At 41.9% G+C, this 22,500-nt stretch overlaps 1 long non-coding RNA gene across 1 annotated transcript in view; it reads left to right on the top strand.

Moving 5' to 3' along the window:
- Positions 1 to 4,799: 4,799 nt before the first annotated feature.
- Positions 4,800 to 22,500, top strand: part of LOC143287261 (uncharacterized) — a 185,724-nt gene continuing 168,023 nt past the window's right edge. The window contains exon 1 of the long non-coding RNA XR_013055923.1: positions 4,800 to 4,840. This is a non-coding gene — a long non-coding RNA (uncharacterized LOC143287261). The remainder of the gene's footprint in view (positions 4,841 to 22,500) is intronic.

Genomic DNA, 22,500 nt, shown 5'->3' with positions numbered 1-22,500 from the left:
TTGTGACAAAACGTAGTGCAATAGAATAGAATAGAACAGAATAGAATAGAATAGAATAGAATAGAAATGTGTTGTGACAAAACGTAGTGCAATAGAATAGAATAGAATAGAATAGAATAGAATAGAATAGAATAGAATAGAATAGAATAGAATAGAAATGTGTTGTGACAAAACGTAGTGCAATAGAATAGAATAGAACAGAAATGTGTTGTGACAAAACGTAGTGCAATAGAATAGAATAGAATAGAAATGTGTTGTGACAAAACGTAGTGCAATAGAATAGAATAGAATAGAATAGAATAGAACAGAATAGAATAGAATAGAAATGTGTTGTGACAAAACGTAGTGCAATAGAATAGAATAGAATAGAATAGAATAGAATAGAAATGTGTTGTGACAAAACGTAGTGCAATAGAATAGAAGAGAAAAGAAATGTATTGTGACAAAACGTAGTGCAATAAAACAGAATAGAATAGAATAGAATAGAATACAAATCAGTAGGACACAAATACCGGAGTTTGTTTCTTCGAAACTTCTGTATGAAATTTCACTCATATCATGGACTTTTGGACATTTTTATACAAACATGAAATACAAGCAAAAAACATCACCAATCACACTAACAAAAAGGGTAAATAGATTTGATTGTCTGTGAGGAGTTACATCATGATTTTGTATTATTATCATTATTTTTTTAAATTTCAGAATGTTTATCATGGTTATTCTTGGTCAAAAACAAATACTTACAGTCACACACACACACACACACACACACACACACACAACGTTTGCGCACATTTTCGTTTCTAGAATGATATTTTAAACATTCTGTTGACTTATATCTCTAAAGCGGATTACTACATGTATCGTTCCGAAGGTAATTTTGTGAATGTTTGGACGAAGTGAAGTTTCCTAACAATGCAGGCTAATGCCGTTCGATAAAAACAACAACACAACAACAACAGGAAAGAAACAAAAAGCATGTTATCGCTCATACAGAATAGTTGTAAAATAAAACGACACCACATCTGATATTTTGCAAACGCAATGTAACACTTGTCACTTACCTGACTTAAAAAAAAAATATCCATTCATTTATTTTTTGTTTAGGTAAAACTGTTCGATGGATAAACATTTTGAAGAAGGAGTTCTAATATGTTTGCCGGAAAACTATTTTGAAAATGGAATATGCAACAGAAAACACGAAAGAAACCAATCTACATCAAACAAACTAACTGTCTTCGGCTTGTTTGACTATGTGTGTATACATATGTATGTGTACATAACTACATGCATGTATATGAATGTGTATTGTGTGTGCGTGTGTTTATGTAAGTTTGTGCCTGCCTGTGTGTGCGTATGTGTTAGGGTAGCTGTCAGATACACATGTATGTTAAAATGTATGTATGCAGCGTGTGTGTGTGTGTGTGTGTGTGTGTGTGTGTGTGTGTGTGTGTGTGTGTGTGTGTGTAGTCACATTTTGGTGTGTGTATGTAACATAGATATAATGTTTTATGTTAACAAAAGCGTTTTTGTAAAGCACCTACAGCAGATTTCTGGATAGTGTGCTATATAAGTATCCATTATTATTATTATTATCATCATCATTATTATCATTATTATTATTGTTTCATAATTGTTCCAGTGGTTTCTTTATTCTCGATAGCTCTTTCCTTACTTTGTCTGGGAACGAAACAAGTCATGTGCACTTTGTTCATGGAACGTGTGATGGTCGACATAAATTATTGTGCAGTTCCACTTATTCATTGTACGCTTTTCTTTCTTTCTTTATTTCCTTCTTCTTTTTTTCTTTCTTCCTTTGTTTCTTTCTTTCGTTCACCCTTTCATTCATTAACTCTTTCTGTCATTTAACAAAATCTCTTCTCATCCTTTTTTCCTTCTTTCTTTTTTTCTCGTTCCTTCGTTCGTCCTTTCTTTCATTTTTCTTTCTTTCATTCATTCTTTCTTTCATTTTTCTTTCTTTCATTCTTTCTTTCTTTCATTTTTCTTTCTTTCTTTCTTCCCATTTCGTATCATATTCCTTCCTTTCTGTCTGTCTGTTCTTCTTGTTATTGTCTCTCATTAGTTGTTTATTATTTATTTATTTGTTTGTTTGTTTGTTTATTCATTTCTCTACTCTTTTACTCCTTTAATTCTATTATCCATTTCATCTCTTTCCTTGTCCTAGGTCAGGTCGTGTTTTTTTATTTTGTTAATTATTATTTTTCTTTTATCCTGCTCCCCAGCTCTGTCTGTCTGTCTGTGTGCCCGCCTGCGTGCTTTCTCGTTTTCTTATCTCTCTGTATACACTGTATGTACTGAAGTACACTGATTTTTCTTTTTCACAATGTTTGCAACGACCAAAATTATGTCTCAGAGTACGTGTTCAACATATTTAGGAACCAACAAAGCATGCCACTGAAGACCATTAACCCCCCCCCCCCCCCACAAACCGTGCTTTATTAAAGATGAATATTTAGGAACCAACAAAGCATGCCACTGAAGACCATTAACCCCCCCCCCCCCCACAAACCGTGCTTTATTAAAGATGAATATTTAGGAACCAACAAGGCAAGCCACTGAAGACCATTAACCCCCCCCCCCCACGCCCCAACAAACTGTGCTTTATTAAAGATGAATATTTAGGAATTAGGAACCAACAAGGCAAGCCACTGATGACCATTAACACCCCCCCCACGCCCCACGCCCCCACAAACCGTGCTTTATTAAAGATGAATATTTAGGAACCAACAAGGCAAGCCACTGATGACCATTAACACCCCCCCCACGCCCCACGCCCCAACAAACCGTGCTTTATTAAAGATGAATATTTAGGAACCAACAAAGCATGCCACTGATGACCATTAACCCCCCCCCCCCCCCCACGCCCCACGCCCCAACAAACCGTGCTTTATTAAAGATGAATATTTAGGAACCAACAAAGCATGCCACTGATGACCATTAACCCCCCCCCCCCCCCCACGCCCCACGCCCCAACAAACTGTGCTTTATTAAAGATGAATATTTAGGAACCAACAAGGCAAGCCACTGATGACCATTAACCCCCCCCCCCCACCCACACAAACAAACCGTGCTTTATTAAAGATAAATATATATTTATTTACTTATTTGTTTGGTTTTACAGGATTTCATCCGAAAAAAAGACAAGACATTGCTCCGTTGATACCGAACGGAGGAAGGAATCAGCCACGTATTTAAAATACTTACCCGTACTCAGTTATTCGGTGTGTCGTTTATATTCAACAGCGCCTGTGGGTCTGAATGTTCTCAGTGGAGGAAGATAACGTTTCCCTCTCCTTTGTACTGTCAACATTTTGCCAGCCTCTGTATGTTTGTGGGCGCGTGGCGGGGTTTTTATGTGGAAAAATAAACTTCCTGCCTGTGTCGAACGTTGAGGGTCACCCGATTAGTATACCACACTCCCCGTTTCGCGACCCGCGACGGAAGGATTCTGTTTAAAAAGCAGCAGTGGCGGAGAGAGAGAGAGAGAGAGAGAGAGGCTGAGCCATGCAGTAAGTGAGAAAATAAAGTGGTGAATTGTTTTCAGTAGCGCTGTGGTGCCTTGATAGAGTGTGGCTCAAGACGACAGAATAATAATGATAATGAAAAAAAAAAAGGTTTAACGTGAACACTTCTAATGGTGTAAAGGGGTGTTAGAAACGACGGCAACAACTAGAAGAACCCCAAATAACTATCCATCAACATGTGATCACTTCGCTACTGCTGCTACTGTGACAAGAAAAACGTATTTTGTGTGTGAGTAAAGCCAGGTGTTTTTTCATCTTCTGCTACTGCTGTCAGCTTTTTTCTGTTTCTGGACTCTTCCTTCTTCTTCTTCAACCGGTGGCTTTGATTCTGGAATGATCAATTTTTTTCTCTCTCTTTGTCTTATCACATCGATGTGGACATCAACTTTGTGATTTAATATCTTTTGACCGTTCACGGATGTTGTTTTTTTGGGGGGGCGGGGGTGGAGGAGTGAAAATGCGTCTGCCCACGACCTTTAGTTCTGTTGTCAAATAAAGTCAGTAATTATCTTTTTTTTTTCCTCGTGTGCTTGCAAAGATGACAGCCTTAGTATGGAGGTCAGTGGAGGACCGTGCGTGGTCAGCAGCTGATGCACGAACACCTGATCGAGTGACCGTTCTGACCATGGGTCAGTCACGGTCAGCAGCGTCGTGAGAGTGCAGTAGTAGTAGTACAGTGACTGACCAGCGTGTGTGTTTTCCTCGTTTTTCCACACTTCTCTCCATCCTGTGTACAGTGATTGCTGTCATAGTGACCAGTGTGTGTTTATCACGCTCTTCTGAAACTCGCTCCATCCTGTGTACAGTGATTGCTGTCATAGTGACCAGTGTGTGTTTATCACGCTCTTCTGAAACTCGCTCCATCCTGTGTACAGTGATTGCTGTCATAGTGACCAGTGTGTGTTTATCACGCTCTTCTGAAACTCGCTCCATCCTGTGTACAGTGATTGCAGTCATAGTGACCAGTGTGTGTTTATCACGCTCTTCTCGTTTTCTCGAAACTCGCTCCATCCTGTGTACAGTGATTGCTGTCGTGGTGACCAGCGTGTGTTTTGTCTCGTATTTCCCATTCTTTTTTCTCTCCTTTTTTTCCCCCTACCATCTTGTGAACAGTGAGTTTTGCTGCCTGCTCTACAAAAAAAGTTCCAGACTGCGGGAAATGAGGGAGTGAGGGAGAGAGGGAGGGAGCCTGGCTCCGACAGGGAGAGGGTGTTGTTCTCTTGGGACCCGGGCGTGTGTGTGTAACAGAGGAGGTGGTGGTGGTGGTGGTGGTGGTGACGGCGTGACCAGAGGTGAGGTGAATGAAGTGTCGTTCTGTACACACCTCTCTGTCTCTCTGTCTGTCTGCCTGTCTCTGTCTGTGTGTCTCTGACTATGTGTCTCTCTGTGTGTCTCTTTGTCTCTATCTGTCTCTGTTTGTGTGTCTCTCTCTGTTTCTTTCGGTCTGTCTCTCTCTCACCTTTTATTTCAGACGACAGTTAAAGTGAATGAACTGTACACTCCTCTTTTTCTGTCTGTCTGTCTGTCTCTGACTGTCTGTCACTCTGTTTGTCTCTCTGTCCCAGTCTGTCTCTGTGTGTGTCTCTCTGTTTCTCTCTGTCTCTTTCTTACCTTTTATTTTAGACGACAGTTTCAATGAATAAACTGTAGTCCTGTACACTCCCCTCTCTCTGTCTCTCTGTCTCTGTCTGTCTGTCTGTCTGGCTCTGTGTGTGTGTCTCTGTCTCTCTCTGCTTCTCTCTGTCTGCCTCTCTCCTACCTTTTATTTTAGACGACAGTTTCAATGAATAAACTGTAGTCCTGTACACTCCCCTCTCTATGTCTCTCTGTCTCTGTCTGTCTCTCTGTCTCTGTCTCTGTCTGGCTCTGTGTGTGTGTCTCTGTCTCTCTCTGCTTCTCTCTGTCTGCCTCTCTCCTACCTTTTATTTTAGACGACAGTTAAAGTGAAAGAACTGTAGTTCTGTACACACCTTTTTTCTGTCTGTCTGTCTGTCACTCTGTGTGTCTGTCTGTCCCAGTCTGTCTCTGTGTCTGTCTGTCTCTGTGTGTCTGTGTGTGTGTCTGTCTGTGTGTGTCTGTCTGTCCCAGTCTGTCTCTGTGTGTCTGTCTGTCCCAGTCTGTCTGTGTGTGTCTGTCTGTCCCAGTCTGTCTGTGTGTGTCTGTCTGTCCCAGTCTGTCTCTGTGTGTGTCTGTCTCTGTGTGTCTGTCTGTCCCAGTCTGTCTGTGTGTGTCTGTCTGTCCCAGTCTGTCTCTGTGTGTCTGTCTGTCCCAGTCTGTCTGTCACTCTGTGTGTCTGTCTGTCCCAGTCTGTCTGTGTGTGTCTCTCTGTCCCAGTCTGTCTGTGTGTGTCTGTCTGTCCCAGTCTGTCTCTGTGTATGTCTGTCTGTCCCAGTCTGTCTGTCACTCTGTGTGTCTGTCTGTCCCAGTCTGTCTGTGTGTGTCTGTCTGTCCCAGTCTGTCTGTGTGTGTCTGTCTGTCCCAGTCTGTCTGTGTGTGTCTGTCTGTCCCAGTCTGTCTCTGTGTGTGTGTGTCTGTCTGTCTCTCTGTGTGTCTGTCTGTCTGTCTCTGTGTGTGTCTGTCTGTCCCAGTCTGTCTCTGTGTGTCTCTCTGTCCCAGTCTGTCTCTGTGTGTGTCTGTCTGTCCCAGTCTGTCTGTCACTCTGTGTGTCTGTCTGTCCCAGTCTGTCTCTGTGTGTCTGTCTGTCCCAGTCTGTCTCTGTGTGTGTCTGTCTGTCCCAGTCTGTCTGTGTGTGTCTCTCTGTCCCAGTCTGTCTGTGTGTGTCTGTCTGTCCCAGTCTGTCTGTCACTCTGTGTGTCTGTCTGTCCCAGTCTGTCTCTGTGTGTCTGTCTGTCCCAGTCTGTCTCTGTGTGTGTCTGTCTGTCCCAGTCTGTCTGTGTGTGTGTGTCTGTCTGTCTCTCTGTGTGTCTGTCTGTCTGTCTCTGTGTGTGTCTGTCTGTCCCAGTCTGTCTGTGTGTGTGTGTCTGTCTGTCTCTCTGTGTGTCTGTCTGTCTGTCTCTGTGTGTGTCTGTCTGTCCCAGTCTGTCTGTGTGTGTCTGTCTGTCTGTCTCTGTGTGTGTCTGTCTGTCTGTCTCTGTGTGTGTCTGTCTGTCCCAGTCTGTCTGTGTGTGTCTGTCTGTCCCAGTCTGTCTGTGTGTGTCTGTCTGTCCCAGTCTGTCTGTGTGTGTCTGTCTGTCTGTCTCTCTGTGTGTCTGTCTGTCTGTCTCTGTGTGTGTCTGTCTGTCCCAGTCTGTCTGTGTGTGTCTGTCTGTCCCAGTCTGTCTGTGTGTGTCTGTCTCTGTGTGTGTCTGTCTGTCCCAGTCTGTCTGTGTGTGTGTCTGTCTGTCCCAGTCTGTCTGTGTGTGTCTGTCTGTCCCAGTCTGTCTGTGTGTGTCTGTCTGTCCCAGTCTGTCTGTGTGTGTGTCTGTCCCAGTCTGTCTCTGTGTGTGTGTCTGTCCCAGTCTGTCTGTGTGTGTGTGTCTGTCCCAGTCTGTCTGTGTGTGTGTGTCTGTCCCAGTCTGTCTGTGTGTGTCTGTCTGTCCCAGTCTGTCTGTGTGTGTCTGTCTGTCCCAGTCTGTCTCTGAGTTTCTCTCTGTCTGTCTCTCTCTTACCTTTTACTTTAGACGACAGTTAAAGTGAATAAACTGTAGTTGTGTACCTCTCTCTCTGTCTGTGTCTGTCTGTCTTTGACTGTCTCTCAGTGTGGCTGTCTCTGTCTGTCTGTCTGTGTCCACCCCTCTCTCTCTCGAATCATTTAAGTATTAATTACAACTGTCGTTTGTGGATTTGATGATAACATCAATGTGGCTTTAGTCGTCCGGTTGTCGATACTGATGACGAATTTCTCTTCCCTTTCCTTTCTCTCTTTGTGTCTCTCTCTGTCTCTCCCTCATCCTTTTGTCAATCTCTCTCCCTCTGTGTGTGTGTGTGTGTGTGTGTGTGTGTGTGTGTGTGTGTGTGTGTGTGTGTGTGTGTGTGTGCGCGCGCGCGCGGACGCGTGTGTCTGTTCTTTATCATATTCTTTCTGCAGGACTTTTTTTTTCTCTCTTTCTCCCCTTTTCATTAAATATATATGTGCTGTTGTAACTGATGTAGATTAGCAAGGACAGGTTGGAAGAATGGGCCATGCCTCAAATCCTAATCCTTGAATAAAAAAAAAGTTTTGAGCTCTCTCTCTCCCTCTCTCTCATCATTTATTTTAGACTACAGGTAAGGTGAATAAACTGTGGTTCTGCACACTGCTCTCTCTCTCTCTCTATTCTATTTTATTTTTTCACTTAGTTTCATACACTTATACACGATAGATTAAGAACAAAATAGAGAAGAAAACAAGAGACAGATAAAAAGAAAGCACTGACAACTTGCCTGAAAAAAATCAGCATTCAAATGACGAGAAATAATAAGATCCAGTCAGCGTAAGCACACTTGTGCTTCCATATGCACATGGAATGGCATACGTATAAATATGTAAACAATATATATATATATATATATATATATATGTGTGTGTGTGTGTGTGTGTGTGTGTGTGTGTGTGTGTGCGCGCACAAATACATTGACATTAACTAACACTCAAAATCGAAATTATTATTCTAATCTTACATTTTCAACTAGTTCTTTTTTCAATTATTTATGTATTCATGCTTTTCTTATTTAATTTTGCTTCTTCCCAACCGAACGGCACTATTCTTATATCTTGATGTTGTATTTCCTTACTCATAATGATGATACTCGCATTTTTCGCATACCAAACAGGCGAAAGAAATTCCATGTCATCTGGAACAAACTGCCTTATTCTGTCCGACACGCTCAGTCTTTGTCCTCGTTCAAATCAGCTCTCAAAACTCACCTTTTCCACAGTTGTTATGATTAGTTTTTCCGCCCTGTGTGTCTGTCTGTGACTGTTGGTCGGTGGAGAGAGGAATGGAGCTGTGTCAGTATGAATGCCTGGTGTGCGTGCGCGCGCGCGCGCGTGTGTGTGTGTGTGTGTGTGTGTGTGTGTGAGTGAGTGAGAGAGACCAGTTTATTTTGTGATGCGTATAGGCAAATGAATATTATGAAGTGTTTCTGCATCAAAGTATGTATGTGTAATTGTATTTGTAAACGCTCTGGGCTCTCCGGAGATAGGGCGTCCAAATATTCATTATTATTATTATTATTATTATTATCATTATTATCATCATCGTCATCGTCATCATCATCATCATATTATGATTATCCTTATCATTATTATCATTATTATTATCGTCTTCATATTATCATTATTATCATTATCATCATCATCGTCATAATCGTCATCATCATCATATTATTATTATTATCCTATGACCATCGTACCTGTGCCTTTAGCATTCAGTATTGTCTTGTATATACACTATTTAGAGGGATGGCCTAGAGGTAACGTGTCCGCCTAGGAAGCGAGAGAATCTGAACGCGCTGGTTCGAATCACGGCTCAGCCGCCGATATTTTCTCCCCCTCCACAAGACCTAGAGTGGTGGTCTGGGCGCTAGTCATTCGGATGAGACGATAAACCGAGGTCCCGTGTGTAGCATGCACTTAGCGCACGTAAAAGAACCCACGGCAACAAAAGGGTTGTTCCTGGCAAAATTCTGAAGAAAAATTCACTTCGATAGGAAAAAACAAATAAAACTGCAGGCAGGAAAAAAAATGCAAAAAAAGGGGTGGCGCTGTAGTATAGCGACGCGCTCTCTCTGGGGAGAGCAGCCCGAATTTCACACAGAGAAATCTGTTGTGATAAAAAAGAAATACAAAATACAAATACAAAAATAGAGCGGGGGCTGGACGTACAGAAAAAGCGTAAAGTGAAAGTGCTTATATCATCTTTTCTTGTCGTGTCTCTCTTTCTTCCATTTCTCTGTCCTTGTCTCTGTGTCTAATCTCAGTTCATCCAGGGCCCGGTTCGTGAATCATGGTGATCCCCGTGGTCAGTTCAGGAGCGGCCTGATCAGGCAGTTCTCTGTGTGTCTGTCTGTCCCTGTCTCTCTTTTTCTCTGTATCTACCTCTGTCTCTCTCTTTCTCTCTGTCTTCACTTTCCTGGTTAGACAGCATGCATCGGTATTCTCAACCTTCACAACACTATTTTCATCACCACATCACCACCACCGTCACCACCTACACCATCACCTCCAACACTACCATCACCACCTCCACCACCACCATCACCACTACCATAACCACCCACAGCCACCACCACCACCACCACCACTACCATTAACTACCACTACCATCACCACCAACATCATCACCTTTGCCACCACCACCACCACCATCACCACTACCACTACCATAACCACTCCCAGCCACCACCACCATCACCGCCACTACCATTAACTACCACTACCATCACCACCAACATCATCACCTTTGCCACCACCACCACTTCCACCACCACCACCACCAACAACAACAAAATGTCACCACCAGCACCAGCACCATCACCACCACCACTACTACTACCACCACCACCACCACCACCACCGCCGCCGCTACCAACACCAGCATCATCAGCTCAACTTTTGCCATTTTACCACCCACCATCATCACCACTGCCATGACTACTAATGATAATAAGAGTAAGGAGGAAGTGAAGCCGAATTATGCTATATGATAACGATTATAATTTTCATGATACGCTGGCACACAGCTGAGGAATGCTGATGCTTTTACCAGAAGAAGAAGAAGAAAAAAATCCTCCTCCATTATTGGCTCTACATGCTTTTCACGACCACATGTGCCACGCCCTCTCACCCTCTTCCCTCCACCCACACACCCTTTCGAACGCGCGTGTAGGCACATGGACACCCATACCTGTCTAAGGAAGGGGAACAGAGAGAGAGAGAGAGAGAGAGAGAGAGAGAGAGAGAGAGAGAGAGAGAGAGAGAGACGGACATAATATTTTTTAGGAATAAGCTGGATTCGTAGGTCATTAAGGACAGGACATTTCAAAACAAAATGGACTTCATCCTCTCTGGGTTCCCCGCACAAAGGACACATTAAACCAGGATGATAAATGGATTTATAACGATATCTATGTATGTTTAATTCAGAGATACCAAATCTGAATCTAGTTAGAATAAGTCGTAGGTGTCTGTTCAAAGCAATCAAAAGGTATCGCTTCACTATGTGATCTGAAACATAAACTCGATACATGTCAAACCTGTCGCTTGATTGGATATGGCTTTCCCACTCCTGCCACCTACAGTCTATCAATCGTTGTCGAACAATTTGTACAAATCTAGTTTCATCACCAACCCCTTGAAATTCCCAAGCATACCCAACCCCAATTTCACATAAACACACTCGAATTTTGGACAGAGACAAATGACAAATGACAAATGTTTTATTGAGGGTAAAATGGATAAGCTGGAAGCTTCTTTACACCATGCCCTCACACACGCATACACACACATTGTAATAAATGAAATAAGTATGAATAATAAATGACATAGAACAAACCAAATAGATAATAATAGTTACATAAATGGATGTATCAAAGACTACAATTACGGAAACATGAAAATCATACAAAACATTACCACATGAAAATCTTCAAACACACACGTGTGTGCACACACAGGCATCATACACATAATCTCGAACACACAAGTACACAGAGATACACACGCATACTTACACTCGCCGATTTTCCTTGCTTACACACTGTTGGAGAACAATTTATCAAAGTACGTTGGCTTACTAAGAGCTCATCATATGCTTTGATTTTGCTGGTACTAATTACATTTGTTGCATCAGATATTTTTGATACGATTTTTTGAAAGATGCTACTGTAGATCTATTTCTAAGATACTCGGGGATTTCATTCCACAGTTTACCACCAGAATAAGTGAGAGAAGACATGAAAAGGTTAGTTCTGGGACGAGGGGTAAAAATGGTACTCTTGTTACGAATGATTCTTTCCGGGAATTTCCTATAAAGATATGGCGGTGCAAAGTTCTTCATAATTTTGAACATAAAAACACCCTTGTTAAAGCGACATTTAAGATGAAAGGGGAGAATATTTAGTTCAACATAGTCATTTGCTTGAATAGAAGATTTAAGGAGAATGAGCTTAAGGGAACGTCTGTATATACTTTCAAGAGGTTTTAAGCAATTTTTACTAGCCCCGTCCCAGCATGTTGATGCATAGTCAATATCAGGTTGGATGTATGCATGAAAAAATAATTTACGGGTATGTTGATTAAGGAAATGTTTAATTCTATTGAGCTGAAATACTTTTTTCGATAACTTCTTGCATAAAGCAGAGATATGATAAGACCAGGAAAGGTTATTGTCAAGTGTAAGACCAAGTAGTCTATAAGAACTAACTTCCAGCAAATCATTATCAAGTACCTTGAGCCCTTTTATTTTAGATTTGATATTTTGTCGTTTTTGTCTGGTTGTGATTAACATAAATTTAGACTTCTGTGGGTGAATTGCCATGTGGTTCATTTCAGTCCAGTTTATAAGTTTATCAATATCGCTCTGCAACTTAGTGCATACTGTATTGGCATTTGCGTCTTTTTGATGGAGTGTTGTATCATCAGCGAAAAGTTCGCAAGAGGATGAAACGTGAAGTGGAAGATCATTTATATAAATTGAAAATAAAATAGGCCCTAAAACTGATCCCTGAGGAATACCATAATTAACTGACATAAGAGGGGACATTTTAGAAGCTTGGATAACCGCTTGTTTCCTATTATCAAGAAAAGAAGATATCAGTTCAACTGAATCAGATGATAAGCCATACATGACTAACTTTTTCGAAAGTAGTTTATGATCTATTGTATCAAAGGCTTTTGCAAAATCAACAAAAACAGACCCAGTAAGTAAGTTATCATTAATGTTTAAATGCCATTCCTCAACAAGATTAGTCAGTGCAGTATGACAGGAATAATTTTTTCTAAAGCCACTTTGATTGGGGTGAAATAAATCATATTTGTTGAAATGTGACTGAAGGTTAAGTTTGATATGTTTTTCGAGGGGTTTGGATAATGTGGACAATATTGATATAGGTCTATAGTTAGTAGGGTCAGATGGATCACCATATTTAAAGACCGGTAACACTTTAGCATTTTTAAAAGCCTGTGGATAGGAGCGTTTTTCTATACAGAGGTTATAGATATACGTGATGTGTTCAGAGATGATAGGTGCTGCTATCTTCAAAATCTTACTATCGATACCATCTAAACCTCGGGATGTGGACTGTTTTAATGAGCATAATTCTTTGAAAACATCATGTACACTAATGTATGCTAGCTGAAAGTTAGAGTGTATTCTTTTCGTGTTACAAAAACATTTGAGCAATTGTAAGTCATTGGACTCGGTGATATCAACCCCGACAGTTCTTTCTGCGACAGTGGTAAAGTGTATATTCAGAATTTCAGCTGACATCTCATTCCCAGAAGGAGTAAATTGAACTTTTTTTCCTGACAGTCGGTTGATAGCTTTCCAAATGGATTTTGTATCTCTTTTAGATATTATCAAATCACTAAAATATTTCTTTTTGGCAGCCCGTTTCATTGATGTTACTTTATTTCTTTGTTTCTTAAATTTTTCATCTTTTCCTGTAGTTTTTAATAATAGATCTCGAGCCTTTATTTCAATATTTATATCTTCTGTCAACCACGGGGCCTTATCATCCTGTCTAACGCGTTTAGTCCTCAAGGGAACATGTCTGTTGAAGACGGAAAGAAAGTACTGATACCATGTCGCAAGCGCACTGTCAGGGTCGGTGCACTGGTAAACATCAGAAAATTTAGCCATACATAAATCAGACAGAAACCCTACTGTGTCAAAAGTTCTGTAACTACGGAATGACATATACCTGTGATTGCATCTGGGGATTTTTATACCTTTCTTTGACCATGTTAGACATACTGGAAAGTGATCACTAAGGCCAAATACAGGAACAGAGGTTTCTACAACATTTCTAGGGTTAGTTACGTAAATGTGATCGATTAGTGTTTCAGAGAGAAGTGTCTTCCTTGTTGGAGTATTAACTATCTGTGTTAGATTATACATTTCAGTGATTCCCTTCCATTTATCATGTGGTTTTAACAAATCAATGTTAAAATCACCCAGCAAAATAATTTCGGTGGAATAGTTAGTTGCATCTTCCATCATGTGCTCAAAGCGATCAAGCCACTCAACCCTTTCTTCGGGATTTCTGTATAGAAAACATACAAGGATTGGCTTGGTCCCTTTTAAGCGAATCTCTAGCCAAATGCATTCAATTTTATATTTATCAAAAATACTAACTCTTTTGTAATTTACAGACTGATGAACATAAGCTACCAATCCTGTTTCCAGTTTAACCGTGGCATCACGCCTGATGAGGTGGTATCCTGGAATAGATAACACATTGTCTGAAACATCAGATAATCGTGTTTCGGAAAAGGCAAAAACATGAAAGCAATTACCAGAATTAGAAAGGATGGGGGAAATGTCTGACATCTTGTTCAGCATATGACAAATATTAAGGTATCCTATTTTGAATCCAGTTTTAGTCAGCCACTTCGGGGTGTTGGAGCAGTTCTCCATAATCAAATGGTGATATAATCACAGGGCAAATGCAAGTGGTGAATGTCCTGAGCAACACAATAACACTTATAAAAATACAAGTTATTCTAAATAACTTATTTAAGAAATGTAGAAATACAACGGTTAAATTTTGTACAAAGGCAAAAATTCTGAAAAAAATGGAAGGTTTAAGTATAGACACGTGACACCAATTGTTCACACAACTTTAGTCAACAAGACAGAGAGTAACGTGCAGTATTACACCGTCCCAATCCGAGTGTGAAAACTGGCCTGAATTGGCAATGAATTCACAATACATGAACAACGTGAAAATATATTCTTTATTTCAGTTTAACATCGTTTAACCAAATGTAATTAAAAGATATATGAATAATGTCTGTTTTATGCAGAGCATAATAGCGACCTTTCAGTCCTGTATATGCCGCATTGTCATAGGCCACATATATGGCACACAAGTGTAGCCATACCGTATCAGATCATGTCAATATATATATATTAGCAGCCCGATGCTCCATAGCTACCATGGTGGCGTCGGTCGTTTACGGTCTCGGTCGTACACCAGCTGTGACGCCAGGTTGACCAGCTGCTGTGCACACTGGCCAACAGGGCTGTGTGGGAGCCAGTTGTGGTTGTCGCACATGGATCCGCCCTGTGGTGTAGGTGTGAAGTCCATGGCACCTGGTCCTGGGTACTGACTGTGTGTGAACCCTCCACTGTGGGTACTGAAGGGAGGGAAAGGGAATGGGTCTGGGAATCTGGGATGTGGGATATAAGGAGTTATGTGACGTGGGAGAGGGTAAGAAGGAGGGGCATGTGGGAAGGATGAAAAGCCATTGGGTGGGGGGGTATGGGTTTGTGTTTGCCCGGGATCGTCTGTCTTGAGGGGGAGGTACATCTTCCCCTACATCATCCGCCATCCAGTCTGTAGGTGTACGGTCCTGGGGCCGGACTCGCTGAGGTGGACGTGCCTCACTGAAGGTGACACGCCGGTCATTCCGGGACGGCAGAGGGGGGAAGTGGGCAATAGATGACAAGGGAGGAGAACCTGTGTCTGTAGAGTCTGGGTGCTGAGAGCAGTGTGAGGAAGCTGCTCCACTGTTGAAGTGCGGGGCTCTCCCTCCATCTCTGTGACCTGAGGAAGGACGTGAGGACCCCACGTCTTCAGGGCGGTTGTTGCTGTCTGCACGCCCAGACTGAGGGAGAACTTTCTTGAAGTTGACGGCAAGGCAGGCCGTCCCTCTTCTACTGGGGTGAGTGGCATCATTATACAATGCCTGACGTGGTGCCCCGTTCTGAGTCACAAAGGCACTGTAGTGATCAATCATGTCTACCTTCATGCTCGTGCAGGCAGAATACAAACTTCTGTTTGATGGCGCTATGGCGTTATTCAGTTGATTTCGACCTCTAGCAGGGAGAATGGAGCTTAATGCTATGTATGCTGAGGGAAAACAACTGGTACACAGGTCAATGAGTTCACACCAGTTCTGTGTTGAGATTGGTCCCGCTGGACAATCATTTACCCCAACATGGACAATAACAGTGTGAATATGGTCTTTCTTTTCTGAGTACTTTAACCACTGGGTGAGATCAGTGACTGTTAGTCCAGGAATACATATTTTGAAGAGTGGGTCATTGTATGTCTGTAGTCTCTTTGGGTTCACATATCTTATGACAGAGTCCCCTATCAGTAACGAGGAGGAATCGGCGGGGATGTTTATTTCACTCAGTACTTTCTCTGGGGACATCTTTTGATTCAGTATTTTACCATCATGTGAGGAATCATGTGTAGAGGTATCTGGGGTACTTTTGACTCTGGGAGAGTGTGGGACTCTGTGACTGCTGTCAACAGGTTGTTGCTGGCTGGATTCGGACAGAACATCAAACCGATTTTGTACTGGTACATCTCTATTTTCAGTGTTGATTTGATGAACTGCCGAAACAAACTGAGGTGTGCTTTCAAGACAAACCTCATCACTAGCATCTTTATGTGGCAAGGAATCATTTGATACTGTGGACTGTGCTGTCAATGGACCAGAACGTTGGTCATCAGAGACTGACAGGATTTGGGTCTGTTGGTCAAAATGCTTCTCTGAAGCATTACTGTCAGACAGACCACACTGGGTGGAAGTACTACATGATGAGGTAGATTTTTTCTTCAGTTGTTTTATTTCTGAATGAAGAGTCCCAAGTTGTGTTTTTAGTGAATGATTTTCTTTTGACAGGCTGGTTACTGCGGAACTGACGTCAGAGATAATGGTTTTTAGACTGTCAAGAGCAGAGTGTAAGGACTCAACCTTATGGTCAATGTGGTGTTTGAGTTCATTCTTAATGGAAACTTTAGAGTCTTCTAGACTTGATACAAAATGAATCTCACTGTCGGCTTGGCTGTTTATTAGATCCTCAATAGTTGTTTCTACACTTTGGAGTTTTTCAAAGATAGTTTTACCAACATAGTTTGTAGGGCAAAGCGTTCGTCTGCGATGACGTTTTAATTGTTTGGATGGTTTTGGAGTTGATTTCACTGCCATTCGTCTGTGACTGGTACTGACAGGGGAAGTCAGGCTTTCATCACCATTTGGATGGGGTTGTGTCTGTTCATGGTGACCCTTATCTTTGTCAAAAGGGGTTATCTGAACTGCAGGAGACACCACAGAAAAGTCACCCATAAATTCTAGAAGAATACTTCTTTCATTCTGTAACTGCTCTGACACTGGGTGCGTGGGTACTGGTGGAGGGGGGGCTACTTCCTTCTGGGTATACACAGGGGGAGATAAATCTAACCTGTTATTACTGTCTGTCAGGAAGGTCAGTGGTATGGAGAGTATTGCAGTCTGAAAGGCATGCAAATCTTGCTTTTCACAATACTCATACACAGTTTCTTTCAAAACTTCACATTCCTCTGTGTCCCATTTAACACAGTCACTTCCCTGACACAATAAAGTTCCTGAGCCTTGCCGAGTATAATACAAGGACAGGGCCACACGTTTAGACTGTTTACTGAATAGTCTTATGACAGTCTTGGCCAGATTGGTGGGAACCGGGTGTTTACTGAATAGTCTTATGACAGTCTTGGCCAGACTGGTGGGAACCGGGTGTTTACTGAAGAGTCCTATGACAGTCTTGGCCAGACTGGTGGGAACCGGGTCTTCAATCCACAGGGGGAGGAAAAGGGGATTGTCATCGTAATCATAATCGTTCTTTTCTATCAGTTTGAATGTATCGGTAATTGATGCATAACGACAAGACAAGCAGTTCCTCCATGCAACAAGTTCTATTTCTGGACAGGAAAATCGTGTTTGTAGGTCATCTATTGTCGGCTGTAATTTACAGTCTCTTATCTCAACGCTGCTATCCATCATGATAAAGAAACTTCAACATATGATTAGCATGACTGTGTATCATAAAATATAGTTCAGACCACTCGGACATGGGACAAGGAAAAGTTACTGATTCATGACACAGATCACAAATCACACAATGTAAAGCGGCTGTCCGTATTTAGAGCGCACAGGTCTCGCTGACCGTGACAACAAAACAAACTGCACGTGCAGAACGGACACTTTCACAGCGTTTCACACTGGACACCTCTGAACAAACGTCAGGGCAATGTTTCTTCATTATTCCATGTAGATCATCAAGCTCTAATTACGGTCCATACCTTGTTCATCGAAGCATTATAATCACACCACTGCAGTCACATTGTGTTGATAAAACAACCAACAAAAAATCACACAAAATGACGTCCTCTGACACCGTTAAACACACCAAAACATCAGAGCGATCAAAAACACGTCCGTTCCACACTGAGTGTGAGAGAGAGAGCTCAGAAAAAGGCCTAGCAGCAAAGTGTTCAGAACAAGGCCTAGCAGCAAAGTGTTCAGAACAAGGCATTCTAGCAGCAAAGTGCTCAGAACAAGGCCTTCAGAACACGGCCTTCAAGCAACACAGTGTTCAGAACAAGGCCTTCTAGCAGCAAAGTGTTCAGAACACCGCCTTCTAGCGGCAAACTGTTCAGAACATGGCCTTCAGAACGTGGCCTTCAAGCAGCAAAGTGTTCAGAACATGGGCTTCAAGCAGCTAAGTGTTCAGAGTAAGGCCTAGCAGCTATGTGGACTGAGGGAAGCAACACTAACTACACTGGTCTGATTGATGACTTCATGCATTGCTGCCACGTGTTTGCAACAAGGCACATTAGCGACTGTTACGCGAGTGACTTACACTGCATGCTAGTGACTTTCCTACAAGGCACACTTGGGACTGCTTCAGGGCCACACTAGTGATTGCCATAAGCAACTGCTACAAGGCACGCTTGGGACTGCTTCAGGGCCACACTAGTGATTGCCATAAGCAACTGCTACAAGGCACACTTGGGACTGCTTCAGGGCCACACTAGTGATTGCCATAAGCAACTGCTACAAGGCACACTTGGGACTGCTTCAGGGCCACACTAGTGATTGCCATAAGCAACTGCTACAAGGCACGCTTGGGACTGCTTCAGGGCCACACTAGTGATTGCCATAAGCAACTGCTACAAGGCACGCTTGGGACTGCTTCAGGGCCACACTAGTGATTGCCATAAGCAACTGCTACAAGGCACATTAGTAACTGCCACACTAGTGAGCGACTGCCACACCTGTGACTGCTACAAGGCATACTAGTAACTGCCACACTAGTGAGCGACTGCCACACCTGTGACTGCTACAAGGCATACTAGTAACTGCCACACTAGTGAGCGACTGCCACACCTGTGACTGCTACAAGGCATACTAGTAACTGCCACACTAGTGAGCGACTGCCACACCTGTGACTGCTACAAGGCATACTAGTAACTGCCACACTAGTGAGCGACTGCCACACCTGTGACTGCTACAAGGCATACTAGTAACTGCCACACTAGTGAGCGACTGCCACACCTGTGACTGCTACAAGGCATACTAGTAACTGCCACACTAGTGAGCGACTGCCACACCTGTGACTGCTACAAGGCATACTAGTAACTGCCACACTAGTGAGCGACTGCCACACCTGTGACTGCTACAAGGCATACTAGTGACTATCTCCTACAAGGCATACTAGTGACTATCTCCTACAAGGCATACTAGTGACTATCTCCTACAAGGCATACTAGTGACTAACCAAGTGCAATCAGCTTAATTAAAAATTAGTTACAATTAAGTGATGGAAAAGTCCCAGATTATAAATCCAAGCTACACCCCGATTATGATATTCACTGACCATCAGATCACATTGTGACGGGGAAGAACAATTAAAAACTACACTGTCGTGAGCTGAAAAACAAACAAACCGTCTCCTGCAACATCACTAGTTCCAAATTACTGACAAGAAAAACCTGTACAGAACAAGACCACCCAGCCAAAAGATCCTGTCAGTAATCCCAACATCCAACTGTACTGTCACTGTCACAACACTGCCACTGCTATTGTTACTGTCAAACTACAACTGCCACTGTCACACAGCATTGCCATTGATGTCTCCAGCAGCTAGTGGCTGGCAGTTATCAGACGGCAGACAGTTAGCGGGGGTAGCAGGAGGGAACTGCACCAGAGGGTGGTTTCCGGCAAAGCCGTACGGTTTGTTGTCTAGTGGGGTTTGCGGTGCCCCATCCTGCTGGCTCTGTGGCACCATGCTGACGCCCGCTGGCTCGAGAGAGAGAGAGAGAGAGAGAGAGAGAGAGAGAGAGAGAGAGAGAGGAGGGAGGGAGAGAGTGGGATAGAGAAAGAGAGAGTGAGAGAGAGTGAGAGAGAGAGTGACCGACAGAGAGAGAGACAGAGAGAGAGAGAGAGACAGAGACAGACAGACAAACAGACAGAGAGAGACACACACACACACACACAGACGGACAGAGAGAGAGAGAGAGAGAGAGAGAGAGAGAGAGAGAGACAGACAGACAGACAGACAGAGAGACGGACTGAGAGACGGACAGAGAGAAAGAGAGAGGTGCAGAGAGAGAGAGAGAGAGAGGGGGGGGGGGGCAGAGAGAGAGAGAGAGATAAAGAGAGAGAGATGGATGGATGGATGGATGGTTTATTCATATAAGGCCATTGCCCCTCATGAACGGGGTAAACAGTGTACAACAATAATGATAGTATCTGCATTTGACTAATAATCATAATCTTAATCCTAATGAGTTCAGCAATCATGAAGTCATTACCGATCGCAACTGGAATGCTTTGTATAAATAAATTGAAAAATTCCTTACAATCCTTTCATTACAAGAAGCCATAAGTAAGCTTAACCGTAGTTGACTTGGATACCTTGATGGAATATATCGTGTTCTCACATCAGTCAATACTGGACAATATAAAACAAAATGCAACTCATCTTCTTTTCCAGTTTTGCATAATGGACAAACTAAATCTTTTTCGGTATGTTTACTATAACGTGATCGATGTTGAGCAATTTCAGAGATACCTAATCTAAACTTAGTCATGACAAATTTCAAGTGTCTATCTAAATCCATTCGCAGGTACAATTTAATATCATGAACCGTACAAAACGTTCGATATATTTCAAATCTATCGCTACTTTTAATATGAGAGTCCCACTCTTGCCATCTGCATACAATTAATCTGTCTTTAAACTCATTTATAAACGATCTAACATCTTGAACCCCTTGATTTTCCCATACATATCCAAAACCAAACTGAAACAATTTACAACGGACATTCGAAACCCAATCTCTCTTATTTCTTGCATCTAGTTCAAGTAACATTCTATAAGCTCTACGTGGCAACCTATATTCCTCCAACCTAGTTAATTTCAGCCAGTAACGGATACAGCGTATAATACAGTTTATGTAAATAGGATATCTATTGGTTTTGCCGTAAATTAAATCATTGGGCGTTCGTGTGTCAACCCCTAAAAATTTCTTCAGAACAAATAAGTGAACTTTTTCACATTGACAAGTAGAGAGAGAGAGAGAGAGAGAGAGAGAGAGAGAGAGAGAGAGAGAGAGAGAGAGAGAGAGAGAGGGACAGACAGGCAGACAGACGGACAGAGAGAGAGATTCAGTTTCAGTTTCAGTAGCTCAAGGAGGCGTCACTGCGTTCGGACAAATCCATATACGCTACACCACATCTGCCAAGCAGATGCCCGACCAGCAGCGCAAAGAGAGAGAGAAAGAGAGAGAGAGAGAGAGAGAGAGAGAGAGAGAGAGAGAGACAGAGAGAAAGAGATGGGGGTTGGGGGTGGGGGGTGGGGGGAACTGAGGTCATGTAGCCAGCACTGTTCTCACCCAGGATGGTTTTTGCTTCTTGTTAAGAAAATACTTTTGTGATGGTGAAAATATTGTTTCGCATTTTTGTCTTCTGTCTTTTTGTATAAGCATGTAACAAAACAAAAAACGAAACCACCTCCCCCAAAAACAAACAAACAAAAAAACCCCCCAACAAAAACCAACAACAAAAAACAAACGAACAAAAAACAAAAACAGCAAAACAAACCAACAAAAACCTACAACAACAAAACAAACAAAAACAAAACATACCATACAAACATAAAAACAAACACAACACAAAACAGAACAAAAAATTAGCACATTGATCTTCAAATAAGGACCCAAATATATTAAATGAATCAAACGATAAATAAACGATATTGAATCTTAATGGCAAACCTTAGATTTGATCCTTAAATTATCAGGGCTTAGGTAATTTTCAAATGAAAAGAGACGGGGTATTTTTTTCGTTTGTAGATTTTTTTATGGAACTGATTAGACATAAACATTACTCAATATATTTTCCACAAGGTACACATTTCACGAAGGAGTTACAAAAATAAGTTAGAACTGAGTGGGGCTATGATAATATATAAAGCGTTTTTGTATCGGAACAGATCTCAGTCTTGCTGTACTGTTAAATAATGTTTTATTTTCAAATAAAGAAATTCATTATAGACAGCGGAAAAAAATATACAATTCTTGCCTTGAACACTTTAGAGACAGAGAGTTTCACCTGTTAACATTTGTGGACCAAACAAGGGCGATCCCACTGTTTTTATGAAGAAATAAATAAACAAACAAAAAAACACCCCCCCAAAAAACAACAACAACAACAACAACAAAACAAAACAAAAACAAAACAAAACAAAAAACAACCAACAAACCCCAACAACAACAACAACAACAACAACAAACAACAACAACAACAACAACAACAACAACAACAACAACAACAACAACAACAAAAACCCCAACAACTGAAGAGATACAAATTGACTAAATTATTTCATTTAATTGATGGGGGCTGGAATCTGCTCATAGATCATAGGATAAAGAAGTGACCATTCAGTGATCGTAATTACTCTGGTACTAAGAAGGAAAAATCAAAACAAACCAAACCCAAAGAGCCATTCGGTATTTTAACTTATCTTTA

The sequence above is a fragment of the Babylonia areolata genome, chromosome 11, assembly GCF_041734735.1.
Source record: "Babylonia areolata isolate BAREFJ2019XMU chromosome 11, ASM4173473v1, whole genome shotgun sequence".
Taxonomy (NCBI): domain Eukaryota; kingdom Metazoa; phylum Mollusca; class Gastropoda; order Neogastropoda; family Buccinidae; genus Babylonia; species Babylonia areolata.
This window is presented reverse-complemented; position numbering and strand designations above follow the sequence as displayed.